Source organism: Hemiscyllium ocellatum, chromosome 8, assembly GCF_020745735.1.
Source record: "Hemiscyllium ocellatum isolate sHemOce1 chromosome 8, sHemOce1.pat.X.cur, whole genome shotgun sequence".
NCBI classification, from domain to species: domain Eukaryota; kingdom Metazoa; phylum Chordata; class Chondrichthyes; order Orectolobiformes; family Hemiscylliidae; genus Hemiscyllium; species Hemiscyllium ocellatum.
In genome coordinates this window covers 77,108,338-77,124,112 of record NC_083408.1, presented here as the reverse complement: position 1 = coordinate 77,124,112, position 15,775 = coordinate 77,108,338, and positions in this window count along the sequence as shown.

The following is a 15,775-nucleotide window of genomic DNA, read 5'->3' as shown; positions in this document are numbered from 1 at the left end:
GGCAACTTCAGAGTGGGAAAGTGCCTGGTCCGGGTGAGTTTTATAAGGAGTTTATAGGGATTCTGTCAGGGCCGATGTTGGAGATGTACAATCACTCCTATGTGCATGAATGCCTACCACCATCTTTGAGAAAAACTAATATTTCCTTAATTCTAAAGAAGGGGAAGGTTTCTGAAGATTGTGCCTCATATAGGCCCATCTCTCTATTAAATTCAGATTTCAAGATTCTGTCCAAGATCCTGAGATTGGAAAGGGTGTTGCCCCATACTATTAAAGAGGACCAGACAGTCTTTATAAGGGGCCGTAGGTCCTCTAATAATATTAGAAGGTTGCTGAATGTGGTCCAAGATTGATTCAGGGATTGGTGATTTCCTTAGATGCAGAGAAAGCATTTGAACGGGTGGAATGACCGTATCTTTTTCATGTCTTAGAACAGTTCGGGTTGGGTGGGGTCTTTGCTCAGTGGGTAGAGGTTTTATATCGCCACCCTCTGGCTGTGGTCATCACCAACGGGGTGAAGTCTGGGAATTTTACGATTGGTAGGGGTAGTCGGCATGGCTGCCCCCTCTCACTGTTGTTGTTTACATTGGTGATAGAGCTGCTGGCAGAGGCCATTCGTCAGAACATCCACATAACCGCTATCGAAGTGGGATCGAGGGCACACAAGATTAAACTGTATGTGGACGATGTCCTTCTGTTTTTAATCGAACCTGATGACCTCTGTACCCTATTTGGTACAATGTATCAATTCATTTGGGGCTATTTCAGGATATAAGATTAACTTTGCAAAATCGGAGGCTATGCCCTTGGGGAACCTTAAGGATGTGCCAGAAGTTGAAGGTGGCCCTAAGTTCCCTTTTAAGTGGTCACAGGCAGGGTTCCGATACCCAGGCATTTTTATTACCCCCAAGTTTGATCTGTTATTTCAGATTAACTTTGCTCACTTGCTCAACAATATTAGGCGGGATCTCCAGAGATGGGAGACTGTTCCAATTTCATGGCTGGGCCGAATATCTCTCATTAAGATTAATGTTCTTCCTCGTTTGCTTTATTCCATGCTATTGCTCCCTATAATGTTTCCCAAGTCAACGCTGTGGAAGCTTATGGGGTGGTTTGGTTCCTTTGGCATCATGGGCAGCCCCTCATCAAACTTAATAAATTGCAGTTGCCTCAAGGAGGGAGAGGATTTGATTTCCCAGACATCAAAAGGTATCAATTGAGTTCCCTGCTGTCCTTGGTCTGTGACTGGGTAGGTAATGATCCAAACTCAATATGGCTGGATATTGAGGCCTCCCAAGTAAAGTGCCCTCTTATTAACCTGTCGTTCATGGATAAGATGAGGACAGTTATGGACTACTGCCAGAACCCCATTGTCATTAGTACAGTCAAGGCATGGAGGGCGATGCATCAGAGTGAGGGTTGTTTATCCAAGATTTCGCCACTTACACCTATAGTTGGCATGCCAGGGTTCCAACCAGGGACGATGGACTCAGTGTTCAAACTATGGGCAGTGAGAGGAGTTTCTAGTTTGGGAGATTTTTTTGAGAGGGAGGTTATGATGTCTTTTGAGCAACTGAGCTGCAAATACGGGTTATCCAGCAGAGATCCTTTCTGTTTTTTTTCAGATTAGCGATTTCATCCAGAAGACGACTACATTTCTCACTAAGCCCTATAAGCCCGATACAGAGAGGTTGTTGCTACGTTCCACAAGCACCCTTTCGTTTTGTGCCCTCGATTGCCTGCTGGGTGGCAGGGCCTGGCAGGATATTAACTGTAAATGGGAGATCTGGGAGCAAGAACTAGGAGTGGAGATCTCTTCTGAAACATGGGAGAACATATGGGAGAATACTCGAAAGATCTCAATCTGTAATAGGACTTGCGCTACGCAGTTAAAAGTTCTGCACAGGGCTCATCTGGCACCAGACCGTCTGGTGAAGTTTAAAAAAGGGGCATCTTCAGTGCGCCCCAAATGTAAAATAAGTGCAGGTACTCTTACCCATTGCTTCTGGACATGCCACAGGCTCCGTGTTTACTGGAGCGCTATGGCGGGAGAGATAGCGAGGGTATTGAGGACTGAAGTCAAAGTAGACCCGATATCTCTCCTCTTTGGTCTACCAAATTTACCATCTTTAGACGGGCATGGGAAGAAACTATTTAATATTCTTGCATACTGTGCACAGAAGAATATTCTGATGAATTGGGTGTCTAAGAACCCGCTGGGCTTACTGGGATGGTAGAAATTAATTACAGAGCACATTCCCTTGGACTTTTTTACAAACATGGTGCACCACACAACAGACCATTTTTATAAGACATGGCAGCCCTACTTGAGTTATTTGGAAACAGATCTGTCAGTTGTCTTAACTAGGGTGTTTGTTTAATCAGGATGGTTAGATTTATCAAGCCCTGGGCCCTGGAGGGGGTCTCCTGAGTTAATACGGGTATGTATACAATGCTCTTGTTCCTCTGTTTGGGGGCTTTGCGCAGAGCGTAGCTGTTCTGTATTTTTTTTTGTTTTTTTGCTTTTTTTTGGTGTTGCTTTGCACAGTGTTAGGGTTTGTTTTGTATTAGAGGGTAAGTTACTAGTTAGGAGACAGTAGGATTGTTTTTGTGTTTGTATTTTTCAATAACTTTATATGTTTGTAAAGTTAAAAAAAAATTTGCTAATAAATATATTTACAAAACAAAAGCATGAAGACCACTGCCGATCTGGTGCAAGGGGTCTGTGGAACGCAGGATGGGATAAGAATAGTGGAATGCTGTTACGTCAATGAGCAGAGTAAGGCGGAGTCTGAAAGGTCACTATGGCGAGATGAGATATCACAGTTAGTAAAGTTAGCCTCCCTGTTAAGTATCACTATGACAAAATTGGGACCATAAATATTTAGGACATGATATTAAATATTTAATCAATAGTGAATAGAGTCAGCCTGCTTGAAACTATTAACAATAAGTATCTTATCATGGCATTAGGAAAATATTAAATAGGGTCTGGAATGAAAGACCATTATTGCAAAAGCTGACATTAGAATAGCATTAAATAGAACGTAGGAAAAGGTATAGTGGGACAACTAAAGAGATAATGGGAACTAACATCACTAGTTGATTGTGTAGCTAGAGTGAGGTATTTTGATTAACATGGTGGACATGCTGATCAGCTAACAGAAACATGATAAAAAAAATATAAAAAGCCATGAACCCGGAGGTACGGGGGCATTCGAGAATCTGCTTTCTCAGTGTCAAGGTTTTTTGTTTGCAAATAAAAGACCTACTTCTTGAAGAACTCTTTGCGTCACCTGGTGATTCTCTACATTTTCTCCATGGTCAGCAAAATGATGTTGAGGCCAGAGCAAATCCAGCTGCAGGACCTCACTGTTGGTGTCCATTGATGGGGCTGCTAAGAAAGTGCTGCCTTGCTGGAGATCAGGTGCCATAAGGAAACTTATACCTTATCGACAGGTTGTTCTGAGAGGCAGCCACTGTGGAATGAGACACATTCTGTTTGTGGCTGATCAGAGTATCATGGAAACCCATTGGTCAGCTGTAATTGACTTAGAAATTAAAGCCATGTCAACAGAGCATTTGTATTTCTTCTTGCCACCTTTTCACAGTTCAATTTATGGATTTACAATGGGCTTCATACACCCAGACATTTTGCAACCTCGGGTGGTGGAGGAGAGGATTCTCCAGCTGACAGCCTTACTGGCACAAAATAGGCCATCAAATTGATATCTGGCACCAGTCAAGAGGATGGAACTCAGGAGAAACTGAACCAAATCATCATCATTGAAGAACATTGGAACATCAGCATGCACACCAATTATCTCCAGGTGTCTCAGAGTCAAAAACAGAGATAGCTAAGGTTTTCAAACAAGATGACCACTTGCCTGTCTATGCACTTTTAATGAGATTTGCAACTCTTTGGCTGTGAAGGGAACCTCATGCCAGACATCCCCTGCCCTGTACCCCCACCAAGTACAAGCTCTAAACATCTCAAACACTTGAGTGCTCTATGTGTCATTTCATAGGCTGCAACACAGATGTATATAAGAGATGACAAAGGCTAGTCATTTCATCTGATTAACAGATGCCAGAAGCTAGGCAGCTAGACAGCTAGACCAGTTGACTTCAGGCCTACAGCATAGTTCCCATAAGTCCATGATGTAATCAAAAGGACACAATTGGCCAATTGGATTCTCTGTCAGCAATGAGTTGCATTTGTAAAGAAGGAGGTTCACTCCTATAATTTTCAAGATGTCTGTAACTACCAAAAAAGTATAATGTAGGTGTATACTAATTTTCTGATGAGCTCCAATAGCACATAAATCTTAAACTCATAGCTGCCTAATCATAGGGTTGGATCCTGAGCAACAAGGGCTATTACCTCAGAAAGCAGTTTATAAGAACAGCCTTTTACCCCTTTTTTGTATTAGTTAATGGGATTGGGTAGGATTTGCTGGATAAATTGCATTTATTTCCTATTTCCTCTTGCCCAGAGGACATTTAAAAGTCAACCACATTGCTGTGGGTTCAGAGTCACATGTAGGCTCTGCCAGGTAGGGGTAGCAGATTTCCTTCTCTAAAAGGACATTAGTAAACCAAATGGTTTTATGTGGTAATCAACAGCGGTTGCATGTATTTTCTTTTTCCTCTAGAGTTTCTATGGAATTCAAATTTCACCATCTGCCTTGGTTGAATTTGAGCCCATGTCAAAACATTAAACTGAGTTTTGGGATTACTAAATCAGCGACAATACCATTACACTATTGCTTCACTCTGAAAGCCCTCTAGACCAGTGTTATAACACTGCACGGTATTCAACATGGGCAATCTTAGAGCATACTATAGATTCTCAGAATTTTTACAGCACGGAAAGCGTGTCTATCGTCTCCATGCTGATCATGAAACATCCATCTATTCTAATCCCATTTTCCAGCACTTGAACAGTAGCTTTGTATGCTATGCATTCATTTAAATAGTTCTTAATTGTGTTGAGGATCCTTACCGCTGCAACCCAGTGAGTTTCAGATTGCTACGACATACTTAGTGATTTTCATTCAAATTCCCTCTCAACTTCCTGCTCTTTACTGTATCCATAATTATTGACCCCCTTACCAAGGGGAAAGATTCTATCTATTCTATCTATGCCCCTTAGAAATGTCTACACCTCAAATCAGATCCCCCCTCAGCCTTCCCTGCTTCAAGGAAAATAATTTCCAGAATTGTATACTCTGAGGAGTGCTTTCTAGATCCTAATTACTCACTGCGTGAAATTATACTCCCTCATATTGCCTCTATCTCTTTTACAACCATCTTAAATTGATGTCGTTTTAACCTGTCTGACAATGAGAACAGTTTCCATCATATACCATCTCAATCACTCTTGATTGGAAAATAGCTTCAGCTTTGCCAATCCACCCACGTATCTAAAGTCTAAAACACTTATTGAAAATAAAATCACTATATGTTGAGCTTTTACAATAACATCATAAGAAAGTTATTTAACTCCTGTGAATTTCAGGTCACGCAAATTTTTCACCAACACATTGCTTCCAGTAAAGGCCTGAAAGGAGACTGCCATTTATGTAAAACTCCGCTAATAGCATGAACCTCTCTTGGAAGTTATGGTCAGCTTGTGAAACCAAAGCATGCAGGCTGGTGCAGTGTGCTGCATTTTGCAACCAGGAACATCATCAAGGCTTTTTGGAGACTGCAATACTGATCAGAGCAATCCTCATTAAAATTTCAAATATTCTATAAACTTAGGTTTTGCTACTGGCATCCTTCTCACCCATAGGAAATTACTGAAATGGGAACAGCAGCAATGAATTTTAGGGATGGGATATCAAAAGTGAATTTTACTTGTTAACAGTTGCTTGTGAGAGTAAATTGGTCAAGACCAATCTTCACAATGATTAAAATAACTTTTTTTCCTGCAAATTCTCCTCAGACTTTAAACTTGCACAGCTAACCATACCTTTAAATTTGATCTACTATTCAGAATATATGCCTCCTATAATTAAGACAGCTTCCATTCAGTGTCATGCTAGGGGTTCATGGTAATTATTTGAATCTCCTGTTACGGATCAGACAAAACTCCCTCAAAACATGTCAAGGAGATGGACTAGACCCTAACGTTCTCTTATTTAAAGGCATTGCCAGTCGTTGCATTCTGGGTGCAATTCAATTGGTCAAACTATTAGGCTTAAAACAAAATACACTTTATTCATTCAGTATAGTAAAAATACAGACAAAATAAAAAAAGGCTTAACTGTAACTTTATTGAAATACTTAATAAAGTAATGAACTAGTCATTAACTCTTCCAATAATAGTAACATAGATTACCTCACATGTAAGTCTAGCAGCAGGAACAGAACTCTGGGTTTTAGCTGCAACAAAGAGAGGAATAAAAGTTTCCACATCCAGCTTTAAGACTCCATTAACTGCTAATGAAAGGTAAACTAAAGATCCTGGTTCAATGAGAACTTGACCACACCCATTCAGGCTTTTTCTATTGTTCCAACTTTAAAAAAAAACCCCAAGGCCTCACAAGCCCCCCAAAACATGAAAAAGTGCCTTAAAAGTTTTTAACCTGGTTTTGAATAATTCCAAGCATAGATTGTCCTGGAACTGCAGAACTGGACTACGATGAGATCTGCAAATAGGTGAAGAAAATTAGGATATTTTAAATTTATGATTGAAATGTATAAATACATGTGAAAATCTCCATCAAATCACTTACAAAAACCAACACAGTTGTTGCAAAGTACTTGAGCTTCCTTGGCATATATTTTTGATTATATTTATTATCTGACCTAACCATGATCAGCACTATATACATACCAGTACTGAGCCAGCCATACACTCCATAACAATAACTTGTTTTTGCAGAGCATTTTTTTGTTTAGTCACATGAATGCTCATAAACAATTTTTGATACTGTCAAAGGGGAGATATTAAATTGAGGCGGGAGCAGAAAAGAAGATTTGTTTAAGAACGGAGATTTAAGGACAACATTCCAGAGTTTAGGATCTAGGCAGTTGAAGACACAGTTACCAAAGGTAGAGTGAATAGATTTGGGGATGTACAAGGAGCCAGAATTCAAGCAACAAAAATCTGAAATGCTATTAAATTAAATAAGATTATAGGGGTAAGGAGGGCCATAGAGGAAGATTGAAAATGCTAAGACTCAAGTAATTGACAAACCAGAAGACACTATTGGTCAGTAGGCACAGAGTTAAGTGGTTAACTAAGCCTTGTGCAAGCTAGGTTATAGATAGCAGATTTTTGGATGAATTCAAGTTAACCTGAAATCAGGTAAATGTCAATTTTATTTGGGGTCCATGGAGGAGATCTCTGCCCAAGTCCTCGCATGAGAAAATTTGCTACTTCCTAAAACTTATCTCATTACCTATATACCACAGCCATAGTTTCTTTCTTCTGAATGCAGGTGGAAGTACTCGCCACTGCTGGGACCTTCCAGGATTTCTGGCCATATTTAAAGTGCACCAGTTCAGGTCATGTCAGTGCAGAGGTACCCTGCATGGTTTGTTTGAATTGCCCAAGCATGTCGGAACAGAAAGAAACTAGCAACCTGTTTTGCTGATAAGGACCTGGAAGTCCTGCTAGACAGGGTGACACAGAGAAAGGCCATCCTCTTTCCTCAGGACTGGCAAAGAAGACCACAACTAGATCCTGACAGCCTGAAACGAGGTTCCAAAGTCTGGAGGACTGCCCAATGCAAAAATGACACTCTGAGGTAAATGTCACCATCTTCTCTCTACTACCTCACACTCACGTCTATCACTGCTGCAGCATCTCCCTCCCAACCAAGATTCATGATTTACCATTCCCACAATACCTTCTCTCCAGCTCAGACACTGACACCTCTGAGAGTATTTTGGCTAGATTAGACTTGGGAGCACAGGCAGATGAGTACATCACTGCCACATCTCTGCAGGTGGTAGAGCTAAAGACACCCCAGGTCACTGGCACTTGAAGGCCTGCAGAAACCAGACACATGCATGGCTACAGACAGGAGAAGACCAATGATGATGGCAATTCAGATCCTTACAGAAATGCAAAAGCAGACTCAGGAACATCAGGCTCATTTGTTAGAGGCACTGGGTGAAGGGTTCAAGGGATGAAGAACTTCACAAACACTTTTTTGCAGTTCTGAAGTATCATCTTGTTTCAAAATGTTAATTCTTTCTCTCTTCATGGATGCTTCTAGACCTACTGAGTTGCTCCAGCACTTTGTTTCATTAGCCCCAAATGGTGACTGACCAGAACCTGATTGATCTGTGTGCCACTTTTCGAATGGCCAGCTCGAGTTGTGGATGTGATTTCTATCACATGCATAAATATTATCCTATGTTCTGCCAGCAAGTGCTTTCATTTCTTTCAGGTAGAATTACCTTAAGTGCTACAGAAGGCATAAACTGGCACCAACCATAAAAATAACATCAGGTCAAAGAAGGGTATCTGGGGCAGAATGCAGTACTGCACTCATGTGCCCTTTGGCTTGCCATAATAATGTGCTCTCTACTACAAGCAAACATCCATTTTAGAATCAAATCAATAAAGAGGCGGTACAAGCTAAACTGTCACTCTGTAAACTCACAACAAAGGGTGAACGGAAAGAACATTCTGGTTTCCTTCTAAACCTACTCTCTAAAAGTGCACATTTTTATCAGATTCTTAATGCAATCCAGGAAATATATTTTATATATATTATATATGTAACCAAGATTACTCACTAAACTGCTAATTAAACAGAACATTAAGCAATTGGAAGGTGACACAACAGTTGTCATCCTTTTATGAAAAATAAATTCTGCACAATGGATATAATTTTCCCACAATTAACTTTCTAAGTGAGGTAGGTGAGGTCATGAGTCGTTGTCAATGTTTCAAATGAATCTAAAGCTACTGAATTCAAGTCAGATGTCACATAATCATGCTCATGGACATTTCAGATTACCATAGTAACATCTTCCGTACCTTGTCAGTTTATCTCATTGTAAGTCATTTTTCTTACATTTTTCTCACAGTTGTCATTTTGCTCACAAAATTGAAAATGATGTGCATGGATTATGTTTTGGATTTCAAGTCAGTGCAAGGTGTATTCCTACTGTTCTAACCATTGGTGTTCAGAACAGCCTGACAGGCAGTCAAAAGTACACTGCCATTTATATAGGTTCCTTGACGGTAGCAGTAATGTTGGTGCAAACTGAAGAATACTTATTGTTTAATTAGCAAATCAAAATCTATTTTAAAAATTAAAGTGAGTAATAATTAACAATTTTGTTAAAACCAATAGGAGAAAAGCATAGATTGTCCTTAGAAAATGCTAGATGGAAATGTTAGATTATTAAAAAGCATTTTTAGAATCAGGGCGTAGACCAATAACTTACAATAAATTTACGTGACAAATATACATGAAATAGATGTAATTTGTCTGGAATTTCAAAAGGCCTTTGATAAATTGCCAACAATACAAAATGATAACATCAAAAAAATGTGAAGTCTGAGGGATAGGTGGCACAATAGATTGTTGGTTGGCTTGAAGAAAGAAAGCGGTAGAAACAAAGAATGGTTATTCAGAGTGGCAGAAAATGGGAAATGGATAACCCCAAAGCTCAATGCTGAAATCATTGCTGTTCACAATTTACTATTACACTAAAGGTTTGTACTTTGGACTCAAAAACACATTTTCTAAATTTAATATGACACCAATTTGGGAGTTCAACATTATTGGAGATTTCTGCAACAAGTTACAGAATTGCATTAACTTGCATAATAGGCAAATAATTGACAAATGAAGTTCAATACTTATACACATAATGCAGTACATCTTAGTTGGCCATGCATTATTTGGAAAGTGCAAATCTATGTAGTGTAGGGGAAGATATTCAGAACTAGGAGTAAGATGTAGCAATCATTAAAAGTTGAGTCACACATTATCAAGTATATATGATGAACAAAGAAAGCACTAAGTTTATTTTCCAGAAGGACAGACTTGGAAAGGGAATTTTGCAAAGCCTTACTGAACCTTGGTAGACCACATTTAGGATATTGTATGCAGTTTGGTTGCTATATTGTGAAACAAATAGGGAAGCACTGGACAGAATACACGAAACATTTCCAAGGACAAAACTAGAAATGCATAGTTATACTTATCAGGAAAGAATTGATAGGCTAGGCTGGGACTCCTGTCTCTTGAATCAAAAATGTTGAGAAGTCTTTAAAATTATTAAAGATTTGATAGAATAGATACAGGCAAAATGTTTCCAGTTGTGGGAAGGAGCATAACTAAAGTCTATTAATATAAGATAATGATCAAGAAATCCAATAAGAAATTAGGAAGAAAGTGCTTCACCCAAAGAGTGGTAACAATATGGACCTTGCTCCCATTAGAAATGACTGAAGCAAATAGTATGAATGCATTTAAGAAGCATTAAGAGGAAAATATAGACGATTTAGAAAACAGGTTCAAGTGAAGTATAAACACCAATAAGAGCTAATGGACCTTTCTCTATGCTGTATATCCTATGAAATCCTTTGAAACAAATGTAATTGTTTATCACAAAATACAAAAAAGTAAAAGGCAGCTATAATGATGAGAACAGGAAGCACTGTGTGGGTGTGGAAGTGAAAATGTAGAAGTAGGGAAATGAGGCTTTTGAAAACAAAGAGGGGAGGAGCCACAAAGGACGGTACAATGCTGTTTCACCTGATTCAAAATAAATTATAAAACTTAAATGCAATATTACCAACTTTTCTGAATTTATCATCAGAGATGTAATTTGCAACGAAATTATTTTATGATAGAAAGTCTCAAAATTTAATCTTTGCAATCAGTTGCTGCTGTAGTTAAAAGTGGATTTACAACTTCAGTGGTTCTCAAAAGGGGATCTGTAAGGACTTTGAAAGGTTCTGAGAAGGTATGTGGATGAAACCTTTTTGTTGAAACAGCGCAGATTGGGCACACGCCATTAACCATTACTTAGATTTCCTTCAGCCACTTGCACAAGCACAAGCAATAGTTCACACAGAAGAGAGCTAGATATTATTAGATTAGATTACTTACAGTGTGGAAACAGGCCCTTCGGCCCAACAAGTCCACACCGACCCGCCGAAGCGCAACCCACCCATACCCCTACATATACCCCTTACCTAACACTACGGGCAATTTAGCATGGCCAATTCACCTGACCCGCACATCTTTGGACTGTGGGAGGAAACCGGAGCACCCGGAGGAAACCCACGCAGACACGGGGAGAACGTGCAAACTCCACACAGTCAGTCGCCTGAGGCGGGAATCGAACCCAGGTCCCTGGCGCTGTGAGGCAGCAGTGCTAACCACTGTGCCACCGTGCTGCCCCTAAGGGACAAGCACACAAAGACACTGATAAGCAGTTGCAAGGTGGGCATTCAGGTCCATTAAATGCCTGCTTCCAGAGACTCATGGAGGAAACTGAAAATAAATTTATTTATCTTACTTGAGCTGACTTGAGAGAGGAGACAGAGGTCTCATGGTCATAGTTTTGCTCAGCTGAGGATGGAAAAGGATAACAGGGAGCCTCAAACTGCCCAAAGGTCTAGAATGATGATCAAGCTGGGTCTTGTTTACTCAGTTCAGCAACTGGGATTGTGACTTTACCCAGATTAAAACACCCACCCTAATCACTGGTGTGTCCTAATGGCAGAAATGAAACATATAGACTGTCAGCTGATGGAAGTGAACTGCAGAAGTAGTTTGCTATTTTTGCGAAGATTTGTAGCTCAGGTTGTGGATCAGGTTGTAAGTTTGCTCGCTGAGCTGGTAGATTTGTTCTCAGACATTTCGTCACCACACTAGATAACATCATCAGGGAGCCTCCGATGAAGCACTGATGTTTTGTTTCGCTTGCTATTTGTGTGTCTTAGTCTGTTGTGGTGGGTTATATCATTTCCGGTTCTTTTTCTGAGTGGTTGTTAAGTGGGGTCCAATTCAATGTGTTTGTTGATGGAATTTCTATTTGAATGCCAGGCCTCTAGGAATTCCTGTGAGTGACTTTGTTTAGCCTGTCCCAGTATAGATGCATTGTGCCAGTCGAACTGGTGTCCCTCTTTGGCTGTGTGTATCGATACTTGGTGTTTCAGTTTGCATAGTGATATTTGGTCATGTCTTTTGGTGACTAGTTGGTGCTCATGTATCCTGGTGGCTAGTTTCCTGCTCGTCTGTCCAAGGTAATGTTTGATGCAGTCCTTGCAGGGTGATTTGTATATGATGTTCTTTCTTGCTGGTTGTTGGTACGGGGTCCTTTAAATTCATCAGGAGTTATTTCAGTGTGGTGGTAGGTTTGTGGGCTACCATGATGCCTAGGGGCCAGAGTAATCTGGTCATCATCTCAAAGATGTCTTTAATGTATGGCAGGGTGGCTAGAGTTTCTGGACGTGTTGTTTAGGTCTGTTGTGTAGGAATCAGCAGACTGCACTTAATCAGGTACCCATTGTTCCTCAATACGTTATACAGGTGCTTTTCTTCGGCTTCTCTTAGTTCTTGGGTGCTGCAGTGTGTTGTGATTCGTTTAAATAAAGTCCTGATGCAGCTCTGTTTGTGGGTGTTGTAATGATTGCTCCTGTAGTTGAGTGTCAGGTCAATTTGTGTGACTTTCCTGTAAACACTGGTCTGTAGCTCTCCATTAGCTTTGTGTTCTACTGTGATGTCTAGGAAGGGGAATCTGTTATTATTCTCTTCCTCTTTGGCGAACTTTATACCAGTAAGGAGGTTGTTTATGTATTTGTGGGTTTCTTCTAATTTCATGATGACAAAGGTGCTGCTAGAAAGTTGTTTTTGTCTACTTACCTGTGGTGGAAGGTCATCCCTCATACTAGGACAGCTTTTTCCGGTTTCTATTGATTACCAAAGGTACATAAACAAGGGACCCCCCTCAGACCGGTACACCGGTACTTCCCGGTACACCGACATACAGGCTAGCCAAGGAACTGCAATGCAAACTGAAACACCAAGTAGAAGACTCAACTAACTCTATCCACTCCACCCAGGAATTCCTGAACTTCAAAAACACCAAGGTAGAGGGCAGCATGGTCATGATTCCTTCAACATGACGGCCCTATTTACATCAATAAACATCACCCTAGCTAAAGAAACACTGACCTCACTGTTAGACGAACCAAGGACACAAGCACTTGACTGCAACCAACTCCATCAGCAAGGACAGCCTCCAAAAACTAGTAGACCTGTGCCTCACAACCCACTTTCCCTTCAATGACAAGGTCTGCAAACAAATCAATGGGACGCCTATGGGATCACCAATATCAGGACTCTTAGCAGAAGCAGTTTTGCAGAGGTTAGCATGAACATTCCTTCCCAAGATCCAACCCAAGCTTTGGGTCTGCTATGTGGTTGACTCCTTTGACATCATGAAACACAACAAATTAGAAGAAACCCACAAACATATAAACAACATCCTTACTGGTTTAAATTTACCAAAGAGGAAGAGAACGATAACAGATTCCCCTCCTTAGATGTCATGGTAGAACGCAAAGCCAACGGACAGCTACAGACCAGCATTTACAAGAAAGTCACACACACTTCCCTGATATTCAGCTACAGGAGCAATCATCCCAAATCCCACAAAATGGAGCTGCATCAGGATATTATTTAAACGAGCCACACTGCAACACCCAGGAGCTAAGAGAAGCCGAGGAAAAACACTTATACAACATATTCAGGAACAATGGGTACCCAATAAATGCAGTTTGCCAATTCCTACACAACAAACCTAAACCATGACAACACAACACGCCCAGAGACTGTAGCCAGAGCTGAAAATGTGTTGCTGGAAAAGCGCAGCAGGTCAGGCAGCATCCAAGGAGCAGGAGATTCGACATTTCAGGTATAAGTCCTGAAGAAGGGCTTATGCCCGAAACGTCGAATCTCCTGCTCCTTGGATGCTGCCTGACCTGCTGTGCTTTTCCAGCAACACATTTTCAGCTCTGATCTCCAGCATCTGCAGACCTCACTTTCTCCTCAGAGACTGTAGCCACTCTGCCATACATGAAAGACATCTCGGAGATGATGATGACCAAACTACTCTGACCCTGAGGTATCATGATAGCCCACAAACCTACCACCACACTGAAACAGCTTCTGATGAATTTAAAAGATCCCATACCAACAATGAGCAGAACGAATGTCACATACAACATACCCTGCAAGGATTGTAACAAACATAACATTGGACAGAAAGCTAGCCACCAAGATACATGAACACCAACTAGCCACCAAAAGACATGACCAACCATCATTGGTGTCCATACACGCAGACGAAGAGAAGCACCAGTTCGACTAGGACAAAACATCCAGCCTGGGACAGGCTAAACAAAGTCAGGGACAGGTATTCCCAAAGGCCTGGTGTTCAAGTTGGAACTCCATTAACAAAAACATAGATTTCAACCCCATTTACTAATCTCTCAGAAACAGAAATATAAATGATATCACCCACCACAACAGACCAAACGGATAAATTCCAAGCAGGGCAGAACACCAACCCTTCATCGGAGGCTCACTGATGATGTTACCTAACATGGTGATGAAACATCTGAGAACAAATGGGCGGCACGGTGGCACAGTGGTTAGCACTGCTGCCTCACAGCACCAGAGACCCGGGTTCAATTCCCGCCTCAGGCAACAGACTGTGTGGAGTTTGTACATTCTCCCCGTGTCTGCCTGGGTCTCCTCCGGGTGCTCCAGTTTCCTCCCACAGTCCAAATAATGTGCAGGTTAGGTGAATTGGCCAATATAAATTGCCTGTAGTGTTAGGTGAATGTAGGGGAATGGGTCAGGGTGGGTTGCACTTCGGTGGGTCGGTGTGGACTTGTTGGGCTGAAGGGTCTGTTTCCACACTAAGTAATCTAATCTAATCTTAAAAAAAAATCTACCAGCTCAGTGAGCAAACTTACAACCTGAAGCAGAAGTAGTATTGTATGTACGGGCCTGAAAGGGTTAATAGTTGATTGGGGTAAATGCTACACTTCTTATTGTTTACTCTGTAAAGTTTCTCTCATTAGACCAGTAAGGTGGATGTACAAATCCAAACTGGGTCACTTTGAAAGCCCTTTGGGCCTTGAAAGAATCCACATGCAAGACGACATCTTGAAACTCTCAACAGCTGTGTAATAATGTCACAGAGTCCTACATTACAGAGATAGGCCTTTTAGCTGGAACTGGTTCATGCTGGCCAAAATGCCCATCCATGCTAACCCCATTTCCCTGCTTTTGGCCCATATCCTTCTCATCCTTTCCGATCCATGTATTTGTCCAAACGTCTTTTAAATGTTGTTAATGTACCCGCCTCAACCACTTCCACTGGCAGCTCATTCTACCTGCATAATACCCTCTTGTGTAAAAATGTTGCTCCTCAGATTCCCTTTTATTCTTTCCCCTCTAACCTTAAATTAATGCCATCTAGTCCTCGATTCCTCACCCCTGGAAAAAGGACAGAGTGCATTCACCCTATCCATGCCTCTCATGATCTTATACACTTGTCTAAGATCTTCCCTCAGTCTCCTACGCATTAAAAGAAAAATGTCCTACCTTGTCCAATCTCTCCCTATAACTCAGACCATTGACTCCAGGTAACATCCTTGTAAATTTCTTCTGCACTCTTTCCACTTTAATAACATCTTTCCTATAGCAAGGTGATGAAAACCCAACACAATACTCTAAGTGCAGCCTCATCAACATCCTGTACAACTACAATA